General features: G+C 40.6%; 1 protein-coding gene across 2 annotated transcripts in view; it reads right to left on the bottom strand.

The window, feature by feature from the left end:
• The window catches only part of Zmym2 (zinc finger MYM-type containing 2), an 88,190-nt gene extending 86,281 nt beyond the window's left edge, over positions 1-1,909 (bottom strand). For both annotated transcript variants that reach the window (XM_077795232.1, XM_026394909.2), the window contains exons 1-2: positions 1,822-1,909; positions 762-830 (exon numbers count right to left, since the gene is read on the bottom strand). The gene's annotated coding sequence lies outside the window, so the exon portion shown is untranslated. The remainder of the gene's footprint in view (positions 1-761; positions 831-1,821) is intronic.
• Between the last annotated feature and the right edge of the window lie 13,210 nt (positions 1,910-15,119).

Below are 15,119 nucleotides of genomic sequence, written 5' to 3'. Positions count from 1 at the left end.
ACTAAAGGAAATGTTTGGTTATTTTTATTTCACAGTCCTGTCATAACAAGATTGCCTTAAAAACCTCAAATTATAGGCCTTTAATATAATTCCCAGGTTACACATTCAATAAGACTCTTAAGTGAGGACTAATCAACACTGGAGGTGGTAGACTAAGAGTAACTAGAGCACTGGTCTGGTCAGCATTCTAGGTGGTGAGGTAAGAGTAGATTCTAGAGGAGTGGACGTCATCACTTTGCTAAGCAAAGCCACAGAAAAAAAAGATAGAGCAACTCTAGAGCCATAAAAGTCAAAAATTTGTGGTTTTGATGAGACAAAAAGGTAAATGGTTCTCTCTATGCTTCCAATCCTTTAATCAATTATCCAATGTGAAAGAAGAAAAATGTTAAAAATGGTTGTATGCATAGCATTTAAAAGGAAATACCGTTAATTCCCACTTTGGAACTCTAGAGGGCACCAGAAATATGCCCTCCTTAGCACCACCCCTCCTCCCCGGTAACGTGAGCAGCTGCAGAAGCCCGTCGTCTGGTTGCTGAGGTTGGTATTGCAGCAGCAGGAGCGATGTCTGCAGCGGTGGAAACAGCAGCGCCCACTCCCAGCTGCCTCACCAACCATTACCCGGGCTTCGCCCCGAGGGCAGCTTCTACCCAAGGGAAAGTTCCTCCCCTCAAAACAACCTGGAGGGCCAAGTCCCAGACTGAACCCCTACAACCTGACAATGTCCTCCATAAAGAGCAACACATTAGGGGCAAAGGACTCACAATCAGGGTGTTTTCCTTCTCACTTTCTGCCAAAGATGCACCAAACAGGGTTGAAGGCAATTTCTGGTCCTGGGATTAAAAAAAGAAAAAGAAAAAAGAAAAATTGATCAAGATCAGCTAACCTGGTGGGAGCACCAAGGCTTTTCTTCCAGAGGAAGGGAATGCGAGGTCAAGTAGGTTTGGCCCTTCTATTATTACCCAAAACCCGGGCACAACAGCCCCCTCTTACCAAGTGGAGCAAAATAACTAAAAATATGTATTTGGGGCCAAAACCCAGGTGGGAAGCAAAATCTGGAAAGGAGGGGGCCTAAGGGCATCAAGCATGCTACTGGGAAGGAAGGGGGGGAAGGGCAAACATTGCCCCGACGCCAGCAAGGGATTTGTATTCCCTCCTAAATTTGCCCACCTAGCGTCATCCCCGTCAATCTCGACACTAATTTGGAGGTAAGGAGGGGCTCACGTCACCGCTGGGTGGATAACGCCCATGCTTGCCCCAAGCAGTTGCCCTGGGCCCGAGGTTTGCCCCCCCCCCCTGCAGTCGGCGACCGGCAGCGCTGCCTCCCCGTCCGCCATTAGAGACCCAGCCAAACAATACGTGAGGAGCCAGAGCCGCGCAGCGCAGCCACGGGGAACAGAAGAGCAAAAGAAGGAACCTGGCGGGGCATAAGCAGGAACCCTCGCCCCGAAAAACTTGGGGACCCCGGCTCGGGCGGACAAGGTGGAAACGCAATCTGGAGAGCGGGAGAGCCGGCCGGCCCGAGCGCCCCTCCCCCCGTCCCCCCCGCAGGAAAGAAAAGAAAATACCCCTGGACCTCCCGGAGGCCCGCCGCCCCCGCCCCCGCCCCGGCGGCCCCGTGCGACCCCCGCCCCTGGCGGCCACCTCACCCGGCCCGCCCGGCCGCGCCCGCACTCCTGCAGCCCTCGGGCCGCACGCAAAGACGCCTGTGACATGAGCGCGGCCCGGAGCAGCCCCCGAGGCCCCGACGCCGCAGCGGCGACGGCGGCCGCGCCGTGGGGTATTAAGCCCGGGTCGGTGGGAGGCTCCGGAGGCTGCCCTCACCCATCTCCGCCTCCCCAGTCGCCTCCGCCTCCGCCTCCTCCTCCGGAGGCTGCGCTGCTCCCAGCCACCCCCACACTCAGAGGCCCTGGACTGCAAAGACAGCGGGGATAAGCCTCACCCGGTTCTGGCTGCGGCTCCGCGGAACGAACCTCCCCTCCCCCGGCCCACCCCCCTTCGGCGACACGCACAACTCCACTCGGTCCAGTCCCGGCTTTAGCGCTGGTGAGGAGGAGGAGGAGGCGGAGGCGGCGGTGCGGCCGAGCCCCGGGAGGCCCCGCCCTCCGCATGCTTATTGGCTGAAGGCGGAGGCGGGCCAGAGCCCTTCGGGCACATCCATAGGCTACACCTGCTTTCCTTCAGGACCCCCCCTTGGTGGGGTGGTCCATGAGACTGTCCGTCAGTCTCGGGCCACACCTCCGGCTCTGCCGTTCCACTCCCCCCTCCGCGGGTCTTCGGCTTCGGCCGCGTCCCCTCCCCTAGCTGCCCCCGCCCCTCCCCGCCCCCACCCACCAGGTCCGCCAGGGTCAGGAGCCCAAGTTGTCTTGTCCGCCGAACCGGCCGCGGCTCCGCTCGGGCCCCCGGCTCTCGGGAACGGGATAGCAGGAGCGACTGAAGTGGGGCTGCCTGCCCTCGCTCGGGCCCGGGCCTGGGCGTCCAGGCCGTCGCCGCGGCTCCCAACGAATCCGCCCGAGGAGAGACGCGGCCTCGATGCCCCAACGTCCACCCTGTCCAGTCCCTGGAAGGCACCCGCGAGGGGAGAGGCCGGGGGGCACTCGAGCGAGGAGGGGGGGAGGTCGGGAACGCGGCTGAACTGGGTACCTGGGCCCTCTGAGGGCCGTGGCGGCGCCTCCACCCTCGCCTCGCCCCCGTGGGGAACAGTCCCCCCACCTCCCGTCATGGCTGCAGCAGGAGGAGACGACGTCCTCCATTTTGTTGGAACCGCTGGGGGAACTTGGGACCCATTCAGAACCCAACCCCGTGGGACTGGGAAACTTGTCCCCGAGCAGCCCCGACTGGACTCTGGTTCGGCGGAGAGAAGGGCTCCCGATTTCCTAGTGCGAGTCCGCGGGGCCCTGGTGGGCAGCGCGACCCGGGGGAGACCCGGACGCCGCTGCCCACTTCCATCAGCCAAGATGGAGGGAGTTTCGGGCTCCCCGGATCGGGGCTTCTGCCCGCCAGAAGGACCAAGCTGTCCCGGGGCGTCTTTCAGCGTCGCCGTCGCCATCGCCGGCGAGGCAGCCCAGGCGTTGGCCCTCCCACACCTCCACCATCTCCTGGTCTTCAATGGTTGATGGAGGCCCCACTCTATCACCCGCATCATCACTGAGGCCCGTGGAGCCCTGCTGGGTTCAGACGGCGCCGTGTGCCCCGGGAGGGTGGTCCAGCACGAGGATCTTATCTTTTGTTCCTTGTCTACACCTACGTCTTCGGTGGACGTCATGGTGTTGATTTCCAAGACTCCTGGTAAAGATGGAAGTGATGCCTCTCGCGTCTGGCCCTGGCGGTGCTTACTGGGATTACAACTGATGGTTGTTGGATACTTCCCCACCAAATGGATGGAAGAATTAGACCTCTCAATTTCAAAATTGTGTGACAGCCCTGTCTATTAATAAGTAGACATGTGATATTACAATATAAAGCTCTACAGATGAGGAACATGAAGTTTTTAATGAAGTTAGTTATCCATAAAGGACTCTTAAAAACTGTAAACTCCAATAGACACCATTTACAATTAGGATAATCCAGTAGAAATTGAGATGCAGTCATTATCTGTAAGAGTTAATCCTTCCATCCGAAGCTAAATGCCATATACTTCATTCTTTTATTAGTTGAAAAATATCCACAGTGGCTTTTAAAAACTATCACTCATTTTACAGGATCATAATTACAAAATTTCTCAGTTCTCAATAGAAAGAATATATCCTGTGAGATTTTTATATGACCCAGTACTATTTTACACTGGCATGCTTAATGTCAGTTGTCACAACGGAAATGTCCTATCTTACTAAATGTGAAGTACATTGTAATCTGAAAATGTACACGATTTTCTGCTACCATGTTCTACTACCATGTTCTAAATCAGCTTGTTGAGTTTATAGTTAAAACACTAACTAGGAATACTTCCAACTAAGCTATGTAATAGGCTTTAATGATAGACCGAGTTGTCATATGCTATTCAATTGGAGGAAGCCATTCATTGCCATCAATTCTCTAACGTTAATGCTATTTTGTAATTAGAAACCACATTAATTACAGGAATGTTTTTTATTCACTCACATTCTTTCAAGCCTTTTTGTTCATAAAACTTTTCACCAGCTTACAGGCACATTATGAGAATTTTAGAGTTTAGAACAGGTTGAAAAAATAGAATTTTTTGTTAAAATTTAATTATCTTCAACTTCATGTAAAAGGACTCAAAAATAGACATCCAACTATTCATAATAGTATTATTCATAATTTCTAAAAGGCAGAAACAACCCACATGTTCATTAACTGATTAATGGATAAACAAATATGGTATATCCATTCAGTGGAATATTATTCAGCTGTAAAAAAGAATGATGTTCTGATAAATACTGCAACATGGACAAACCTTAAAAGACATTATGCTAAGTGAAATAAACCAGACCCGGAAGAGTTGTATGATTCCATTTTATTGGAAATACCTAGAATAGCCAACTCTCTAGTAACAGAGAAAGATTAGTACTTGCCTAAGGCTGGGGATATGGGAAGAAAGGAATGATAGCTAAAAGTTATGGTATTTCTTTATGGAAAGATTCAGTGGTAGAGAACCCCTGGGTTCAATCACACACACACACAAACACAGTTATACAATTGATTAAAGTGATTGTTGTTTTACATCTCTGAATGCTGAAAACTGTTGAACTCTACACTTTAAATTAATGAGTTGCATTGTTTGACTTATTCTTAAGCTGTAACTAAAAAATATGTGTATATATCTCTGTGTATGGAGTTATTCTATACCAATCACAAAGGCATACTAAGCATTATACATAAGAAAATTGAAGAAAATACCTGAGCAGAAAACTAGTATTTCAAATAATTTTTGGCCACTCAAAACCTTAAAGAAAAAGACCCTGTATGAAATTTTAAAAATTAAAATGGGAGCTGTATCTCAGTGATAAAACACCTCTTAATTCAATCCCCTGTACAAAAAATAAAAAAAGTTTCCTTTTCTCTGAGACTTCAGAAAGTTACTTTTTCTCTTAGCCTTTCTCCTCTGTTGCAATATAAGGGATACAGCGTTGATAAGACCAAACAACTTCTATGAAAGTGAAATGAAAAGGTATAATTGCACTTTTGAAAACCAAGAACTCACCATTAAGATGTGATATAACACTGATTGTGAGCACATATCGCTCAAGTCTGAATTCAGACATTACCCACAAATAGGTAAGTGATTTTATGCATGGGTTAACCTCTAATTCTCAGTTTCATTATGTGTAAAATAATGATAATTCCTCTCTCATTGAGTTTCAGGGGGATTAAATGAGCTACACATATAAAACTTGCACATTACACATGGTAGACCTCAATAACTGTAAATCATTTTCATTATTCATAATTGACTCAGAATATTACAAAAATTCTTCATAGTTTATGAAGGCCACAGTGATAATTCTACCACCAATACTGTGCTATTACATAATCCAAATAATAATAATGATTTCAATAAACAGATCAAGTAGACTTAACAAGCTTAATGTGACTGATTATTATATAAAAATAAAACCCTGAGTAGGGTGTTTTGCAAAGGTTTATAATAATTTTAAACAAATGTTATTTTTAGCATGCTTGACGTTTATTAATTTGTTTATACTGATATTAGGTTTACAGCAATCAAAAGTCAATAGTTCATTTGACCATTGGAGAAAATGGGAGAAATCCCAAAAAATGAGTTAATTATGCAATTTATATAGCAAACTGCATGTATAGTACTATATTCCATGAGTTATTCTGTTTGTTATTATCTTCTTAACAACTCTATAAAATAGTTGATATTACTTGTCCCATTTTGACAGCTGAGGAAACAAAAAAATAAAGGTCAAGGATCTTGCACAAGGTAATAGTAAGAAAATGATTAAGAGGGTCGTATCATTTGGAAGTGATTTGTACCCCAAAAATTCATGTACTAGAAGCCTGGTCCCCACTGTGATGGGTGTTGAGATGACAGAACCTTTAAGAGGTGGTACCTACTGGAAAATAATTCAGTCATGGGGCTCCACCTTCATAAATGGATTAATGTTAGACTCTAGGAATGGATTAGCTCTCTTAATAGCCGGTTGTTACAATATGAGGCTACCCATGTGCTTCAGCCCTTCTTCATGAAGCTGGTTCCCTTTACTTTTCTTTGCCATATTATATTGCAGCCAGGGAGTGAAATATTATTTGGACTCCCACAGCCACCAGAATCATCAGCCAAATAAACCCCTTTATTTTATTTTACCCAGCCGCAGGTGGTTTTTAGAGCAACACAAAATGGATTAAGACGAAAGGAATCATGAACCTAGGATTTTTGGCTCTAGAGTTTGCTTTTAGTCACCTCATACCCCTGCCTCTCTAGGATAACTTTCTCCTTATTCTTAACATTTAACTCTTAAACATATCATCTAGATAACTTAAAACAAAACTATATAATATATTCTAAAGCAGTGGCTTATGAACTTTTTTTAACAACCACAAGGATATATTACAAGGATATACATTGTACATTGAGACCCAGTACAAACCCACCTACCTGTATAATTATATAACTAAAACACAAGATTCACAAAATCATTTGCTTTTAGTCACCTCATACCCCTGCCTCTCTAGGATAACTTTCTCCCTATTCTTAACATTTAACTCTTAAACATATCATCTAGATAACTTAAAACAAAACTATATAATATATTCTAAAGCAGTGGCTTATGAACTTTTTTTAACAACCACAAGGATATATTACAAGGATATACATTGTACATTGAGACCCAGTACAAACCCACCTACCTGTATAATTATATAACTAAAACACAAGATTCACAAAATCATTTGCTTCACTTCCTTAGATGCATTTTCATAGTCTCTGTTCGAGTCTATGTAAGCTACAGCCCACTAAACTGATTTCATGGCTTACAAAACATTGTTTGAAAAACTATACTAGAAAAGCAAACCATGGATAAGTTTAAGTTCTAAAACAGAAGGAAAAAAAAACATATTACTGGAAACTGAGGTAAGCTAGATGAACTATAAGTTGCAAAATTTTTAAAAGAAGAGATATTATTAATAAGAAATAGAAGCCAGGCATGGTAGCACATTCCTGTAATCCCAGAAGATCAAGAGACTGTGGCAAGAGGATCAGAAATTCAAAGCCAGCCTCAGCAACTTTACGTGCAAGGCCCTGTCTCTAAGTAAAACATACAAAGGACTGGGGATGTTGCTCAGTGGTTAAGCGCCCCTGGGTTCAATTGTGGTACAGAAAAGAAAAAAGAAAAGAAAAGAGGTGGATTCCATCAAAACAGAAGAAAGATTAGAGGAGTGGAGGAAGGGGATCGAGGGACAGGGAGGAAGGACAGTGGAAATGAATCTGACCTAATTTTCCTAAGATTCACCCCAGTGAATCTCACCACTGTGTATATCCACAAAACACTAATTTAAAGAATAAAAAAAAAAAACTAAGTAAATAGCAGGAAGATCAGCAAAGAGAAAGTTACAAGGAGGGGAAGAAGGGGAAAGAATAAGGAAGCACTAGGGCACTAGGGACTGAATTAGAGCAAATTGTATTCCATGCTTTTATAATTATAATCAAAATGAATCCTAATGTTATGTATAACTAAAAAAGAACCAATAATAAGGAAAAATAAGAAATTTAAGTTGCAGTTCTTCCTAAATATTCCTGTCTAACACCATGCTTTATACTTCATGAAACTGTAATGCAACTGCCATGGATTGAGTGTATACCCCAAAAATTCATGTGTTGGAAACTTACTTCCTCAGTGTGGCAGTGGGAGGTAAGGCCTAGTGGGAGGTGTTTGGGTCATGGGAAGAGAACTCTCATGAAAGGATTAATACCTTTCTCATGTAGTTCTTACTCCCACAGGACTAGATTAGTTCCCAGAAGATCATTATAAAGCAAGATTGCCTCCTCATATTTTTTCTTTTGCATGAACACCTACTTGACCTTCTGCCTTCTGCTTTGGGTTGAAGCAGCAGGAGGCTCTCAACAGAAGCCAAGCAGATGCAAACACCCAATCTTGGATGTCCCAGCTTTCTGAACTTCGAATCAAAAGAGGCTTCCTTTATAAATACCAAGTCTCCTATATTCTGTTAATAACAACAGAAAACAGACTAAGAAACTGATTAGCAATGCTTCTGGAGAAGTAACATAAAAATTACGAGTACAAACAAAGATGTGGTGTCTGCCGAAGGCATAAAAAGGACATAGCTCAGTGCTAAAGCTCCCCTGGATTCAATCCCCAGTACGAAGGGTTGAATCCAGGGGCACTCAACTACTGAGCCACATCCCCAGCCCTATTTTGTATTTCATTTAAAGACAGGGCCTTACTAAGTTGCTAAGTGCCTCGCTAAGTTGCGAGGCTGGCTTTGAACTTGAGATCCTCCTGCCTCAGCCTACAGAGTCACTGGAATTACGGGCATGCGCCACCATGAGCAGCCCACCACTATAATCTTAACAAATATTATTCTTCACTCGTACTTACATGCCTATGAAGGCTAATTTTTTTTTTTTTTTTAGAAAGGAAAGATTTTCATTTTACAGTCTTTTTTTATTTTTTAGAGAGAGAGAGAGAGAGAGAGAGAGAGAGAGAGAGAGAGAGAGAATTTTTTTAATGTTTATTTTTTTAGTTATCAGCAGACACAACATCTTTGTTGGTATGTGGTGCTGAGGATCGAACCCGGGCCGCACACATGCCAGGCAAGCGCGCTACCGCTTGAGCCACATCCCCAGCCCGGAAGGCTAATTTTTTAAAACTAAATTTACTTTTATTGGCAAAATAATTGTATATATTTATCATGCACAACATGTGTTTTGAAATATGAATACACTCAAGATGGCTAAACCAAGCTAAATGACATATTACAATCTCACATATTTTTTAATTTTGTGATGAGAATACTTAAAACCCACTCTTAGTGATTTTCTTTTTTCTTTTTTTCTTTGTTTTGGTGGGGGGTAATGAGAGATACCAGGGGTGCTTTACAGCTCAGTCAGATTTGCAACCCTTTTTATTTTTTATTTTGAAACAGGGTCTCGTTAATTATTTAGGGCCTTGCTAAATTGCAGAGGCTGGCCTGGAACTTGTGATCTTCCTGCCTCATCTTCCTGAGTCACTAAAACAACCACCATGCCTGGTTTTCTTAGTGATTTTCAAGAATTCAATATACAGTAATAAACCATAGCCACCATGTTGTAATATGCATCTCTTCAATTTATTCCTGCAATGTAACTGAGATTTTTTTTTTTTTAAAGAGAGAGGAGAGAGAGAGAATTTTTAATATTTATTTTTTAGTTCTCGGCGGACACAACATCTTTGTTGGTATGTGGTGCTGAGGATCGAACCCGGGCCGCACGCATGCCAGGCGAGCGCGCTACCGCTACCGCTTGAGCCACATCCCCAGCGCTGTACCTGAGATTTTGAATTCTTTGACCAACTCTCCCCATTACTCAAACATCACCTCATCGCTTGGTAACCACTCACTTCAATGTGTACAACTTGTTTATTTTTATTCTTTATTTTTTATGCGGAGGATTGAACCCAGGGATGTTTATCCATTGAGCCACATTCCCAGCCCTTTTTATTTTTTATTTTGAGACACGGCTTGCTAAGTTGCTGCTTTGAACTTGCAGTCCTTCTGCCTCAGCTTCCCCAACCCCTGGGATTACAGGCATGGACCACCACACCGAGCTTCAACTTTTTTAGATTCCATGTGTAAGTGGGATCTTACAGCATTTATCTTTCTACACCTGCCTTATTTCACTTAACATAATTCATTCAAGTTGTCATAAATGACAGATATCCTTCTTTTAAAGACTGAATAGGTGCTGGTGTTACAGCTCAGTGGTAAAGGGCTTGCCTAGCATGTGTGAGGCACTGGGTTTGATCTTCAGCACTACATAAAAACAAATAAATAAAATAAAGGTATCATGTCATCTACAACTGAAATTTTTTTAAATGCCAATGTTCTATATTTACAAATAAGACTAAATAGTATTTCCCATTTTCTTTATTGATGGACACAGGTTGATTTCATATTTTAGTTATTGTGAATAATGCTATAATTCTGAATATATGAGTGCAGGTATCTCTTCAACATACTGATTTCATTTCTTTTGGATCCATACCCAGCAGTGGAATTGCTGGATCATATGGCAGTTCTATTTTTACTTTTTTGAGGAACTTTCATACTGTTTCCCATAATGGCTGTACTAATTTACATTCCCAACAAGAGTATGCATGTTTTCTTTGCATACTTGCCAGCACTTGTTTTGACTTTTTAGTAACAGCCATTCTAACAGGTGTAGTGAGGTGTCTCTCACCATGGTTCTAATGTGAATTTCCTTGATGAGTAGCGATATTCACATGCTGTTGGACATTTGTTTATTTATTTTGGAGAAATATCTATTCAACTCCTATGGCCATTTTAATAGGATTATTTGTTTTCTTGATATTGAATTGTTTGAATTCCTTATATATCTTTAATATTAACCCCAAATCAGATATGCAATTTGTAAATGTTTTCTCTCATTCTCTAGGTTGTCTCATCACTCTGTTGATTGTCTCCATTGTACATATTTTTAGTTTAATGTACTGCCATTTGTTTATTTTTACTTTTGTTGTCTGTGCTTTTATGTTTCTCATTTTCTCTCTTAGGCAGCAGAGCCTGCCCAAGTACCATCTAAGCTTTAGATGGACTCACTGAAGGAGTAAAGCAAATTTTAAGAGAGAAGATATATTAGGCTATTTCAGAGGTTCTTTCCAGAAATAAAAATTTACTATCTTATAAAATAATAAGTTGGAAATAGTTATTTTAAGGATAATTTTTGCCTACTGTGTTAGTCAACTTTCTGTTGCAGTGACAAAATACCTGAGATAAATCAACTTATACAGAGGCCAGCCTCAGCAATTTAGTGAGGCCCTAAGCAACTTAGTGAGATCCTGTCTCAAAATATAAAAAAGAGCTAAGGATGTAGTTCAGTGGTAAAGTGCCCCAGGTTAAATCCCTAGTATAAAAAACTAAGTAAATAAATAAATAAAGTAAAATATTTTTCCTACTTCCTCCGTGATTTTAAAATGATTTTTAGTTTTAAAAAGAAAAACCACTGGATATGGTGGTGCATGCCTATAACCCCAGCGACTCAGAAGACTGAGGCAAGAGGATCACAAATTCAAAGCCAGCCTCTGCAACTTAACAAGACTCTAAGTAACTTAGTGAGACCCTTTCTCGTAATAAAAAATAAAAAGGGCTAAGGGTGTAGCTCAGTGCTTAGGCCCCTGAGTTTAATCTCTGGTACCAAAATAATATAATAATAGTAATAATAATAATAAATAAATAATAATAATAGAAAAGGAAAGGAAAAAACAAAAAATAAGATACAAATTTGAAAACTGCAAACAAAAACTATGGCCAACAATTCTTGCATCAGAGGATGCCCATTGCTGCATTTTTAGAAAAATTTTAGGTTCACAAGATTGAGTGGAAAATGCAGAAACTTTCCCCATGTACTCTGCCCCTACATATATATAGCCTCCCCCATTATCTACATCTCCCACCAGAGTGGTACATTTGTTATATTATAACTCTAAGTCTACAGTTTACCTTAGGGTTTACTCTTGGTGTTATATCTTGGTATTGTTCATTACATGCTTGTGTTCTCCCTCCCTATCCCATTATCCCTAACAACCGCTGATCTTTTTACTGCCTCCATGATTTTGCCTTTTCCAGAATGTCCTGTAATTAGAATCCTATATATGTAGGTTTTTAGACTGGCTTTTTTTCACTTAGCAATATGTATTTAAGTGTCTTCCATGTCTTTTCATGGCTTGATATCTTATTTCTTCTTAGAACTGAATAACATTCCACTCTCTGGATATATCACAGTTTATTTATTCATTTACCTTTTAACGGATATCTCCCAAGTTTGGGCAATTATGTTTAAAGCTGCTATATACATGCTTAAGTCTTTTGTGTGGACATGTTTTTAATTCCTCTGGGTGATTACCAAGGAGCAAAATAAATTGGGTTATATAAGAGAGTGTTTAATTTTATAAGAAATTACTAAAATATCTTCCAAAGTGGAATTTTACATTCCCACCAGTAATGAATGAGAGTTTCTATTGTTTCACATCTTTGTCAGCATTTGATATTTTTAGTGTTTTGGATTCCCACAATTTACATTTATAATTGTATTCCACTGATGCTTTCAATATAAACATTTTGGTGGAGCAATATTTTTCCACTAACAGAATGTTAAAAAAATGTATCACTCCAAAAGTAGTACATATTGCATATTTTCCTTATTAGATAGTGATATGGTTTGGATGTCACTTGTCCCTCAAGGTACATGTGTAGGAGTTTGATCCCCAGGACAACTTATCAGGAAAGGATATGGTACCTTCTAGAGGTACAGCCTGGTAAGACATTCTTAGGCCAATTGAGGGTATGCCTTGAAGGGATTTGGGGACCCCAATCTCCTTCTGGCTTCCTGCTTTAAGGTATGATCCCCTCCTATATGGACTCCACCCTCACCATAGAACCCTTGCCACAACCTACACCATTTGGGGGCTTTCAGCCTCTAGAACGATTTATTATAAATAAATATCTTTTATTTTATTTATTATAAATAAATATTTTTTATTTATAAAGTTAGTCTGCGTCAAGTATTTTATTATGGTAATGCAACACAAATACATATGGCACAGAGTGAAGAAAAGATTCTGTAAAAACTTGTAATATTTAGAAAAACGAAACCGGCACAGAGAATACAGTAGTCATCTTCATTTTATTGTTGTTGGACAGGTAAAAGGATTTTAAGAAGAAATACATATAATGTCAAGTAATACATAACTACACAAAGAATTGCATTTTAACCTCATTCTAATATTAAAACATTGATAAGAAACCAAATCTAAGTATCTACTCATAGAAAAGTGGCACTGAGCATAGGCAGCATGCTCATAACAGGCAGAGCGATGAAAATATAAGGCATACTTATGTACTATGTGATAGAAAATAATTTTGTGGAAAATATTTCTGAGAATAACAATGGAGACCTATGCTAATAATCATGGAAGACCTTTCTAAGGAAGCAACATTTAAGCTGAAATTTGCTGAAGCAGCAGCCACTCGAAGAACCAGAGGAATATCTGGACAGCACAAAAATCAAGAAATATCCTTTTCCTAGGAATCTGAGAAAAGTCAGTAGATAGGGAGGGCTGGACCAAAGGAAAGAGTCACACCAACTGGAGCAGGAAGTGTTATGCAAGAGTGGTTTCTGGAGGGCCTTGTAAGCCATGCTAAGGAATCAGAATTTTACTGTTGTATATGGAAAAGTTACACAGGTTATAAATGAAAAAAAGTTATACAATGTAATATAAATTTTAAGCAGATAACCCATGGGCATTTTATTGGGAAGAGTTGCTGGTTAACAAGGTTTTAAGTGAATCAGTGATATAATATAATTAACCCAAAATATAAATTTTAAGTGGATAACCCTGGCCATTTTGTTGGGAATGGTTGCTGGGTAGCAAGAGTAGACTTTGGAAAGCTGATGAGAGAGAACTGATGTTGATAACCTCCTATTCAGTGGTGGCAATGAATGTGAAAGAAAAAGAGAGTTTGGGTTTAATGATGGAAGGACTTGGGGTACAGAACAGTCCACCGAAAGGCATTTCTAAAATGTGGAAGCTAGTTTAAAATTTAGACACAGAAAACTTTCTGATATTAAATGGTTAGCAAGAAAAGATGAGAAACTTCACTAAAGATAGAAGGTAATCTCCAAAAAGGGTGACTGATAGAAGTCATCACACATAGAACAATAAATTAATACACTTTGAATTGATCAGATTTTTAAAGAAATAATAGCCTAAATTATAAGTAAATATTACTGAACTTTTCGGGCGGGGGATGTGGCTCAAGCGGTAGCGCGCTCGCCTGGCATGCGTGCTGCCTGGGTTCGATGCTCAGCACCACATACAAACAAAGATGTTGTGTCCGCCAAGTACTGAAAAATAAATATTTTTAAAAAAATATTACTGAACTTTTTACTTATTTTTTACTGCTTTTCCAACAAACTCAGAAAACAGCTAAGCATTCTTACTACAAATAACTGTTGATTGTGTGTAACTTCAGATTTGTCAATGTTATATTTTAAATTTAATTACATTGTTTTAACATCATAGTTAGCTCTTTGAAGGTGAGTTTCTCCTTGATTTGATCTTGTTTTACTTGTTTTCATTTTTATTTTTTCAAAATATGGACGTGGAAGAAGAAGAAGGAGAGGTGATTTCCTTGAAGAAAAAAGAAAATTAAGAAATTCCCAGTGGAAAGTAAATCTCCTCAATCCTTTAGTTTTCTAGTCCACTTCTCCAGAAGCCACCACTATTGCCAGTTCCTTCTAAGTCTTTCCAGAAACATTCTTTTATGTAAAGTATGTATTATTTTCCTGCAACTTTTGACCTTTTCCATTCAACAATATATCTGAAAGCTGAGTTCACATCAACATGCCTAGATATACTCCAGTCTTTTTAATATTTAATTGTACTATACATATTTTGGGGTTTTTTGTTGTTGTTGTTGTTTTAGGGTACTGGGATTGAACTCAGGGACACTCTACCACCGAGCTATATCTCCAGCCCTTTTTTGTTTGTTTGTTTGTTTGATTTTGAGGCAGGGACTCACTAAATTATTGCGTGCTGACCTCAAACTTGCAATCGTTTTGCCTGCACCTTCCAAGTACCTGGGATTACAGACATGTGACACCATACCTGGCCCAATTGAACTATAATTTGGTTAAACAGCCACTTATTGATTACAATCACCATCAGTTACTTCATTATCTTATCCTTAATATCTAATTCTAAAAGTAGGAGGTGTAGGACTGGAAAGGTGCAATACTTTTGCTCACCCATTATAAGGATCATGATTGACATTCCTATTAACAAAAAATTAGGTTAGAGAAAGCAAGGCATAATGAATTTATTTAGTGGAAGTTCTATATGATATGAAAGTCTTCAGAAAATAAAACTCAAAGAAGATAGGAATTCAGGGATATAGAAAGA

The sequence above is a fragment of the Urocitellus parryii genome, chromosome 2 (assembly GCF_045843805.1).
Source record: "Urocitellus parryii isolate mUroPar1 chromosome 2, mUroPar1.hap1, whole genome shotgun sequence".
In the NCBI taxonomy this organism is placed as follows: domain Eukaryota; kingdom Metazoa; phylum Chordata; class Mammalia; order Rodentia; family Sciuridae; genus Urocitellus; species Urocitellus parryii.
Note: the sequence above shows the minus strand (reverse complement) of the source record. Positions and strands in the feature narration are given on the sequence as shown.